Below are 284 nucleotides of genomic sequence, written 5' to 3'. Positions count from 1 at the left end.
CTACAGCTTAAATCAAAGAAATATCAAAAGTGAGATTTCTTTTGATATACAGTACAATGGTAAGTTACATTAAAGTTTATTTGGGCATGCCTTCCTCAAGAGAGTAAAAGACAACTGGAAAGCGGGGAGACGTGAGTAGCCCCAGTATAGCCCAGTGGCATGACCAATTTCAGATAGACTTAAATGATTATCTAGCTACACTACCCTTAGAGTAAAGAAGGTGTACAGTGTCCTCACATCATTTAAACAAAATATTAAACAAAATAGATTTTAAAATTATTTCA

The sequence above is a fragment of the Charadrius vociferus genome, unplaced genomic scaffold (assembly GCF_000708025.1).
Source record: "Charadrius vociferus isolate BGI_N301 unplaced genomic scaffold, ASM70802v2 scaffold179, whole genome shotgun sequence".
NCBI classification, from domain to species: domain Eukaryota; kingdom Metazoa; phylum Chordata; class Aves; order Charadriiformes; family Charadriidae; genus Charadrius; species Charadrius vociferus.
The sequence above is the reverse complement of the archived record's forward strand: the minus strand, read 5'-3'. Positions refer to the sequence as shown.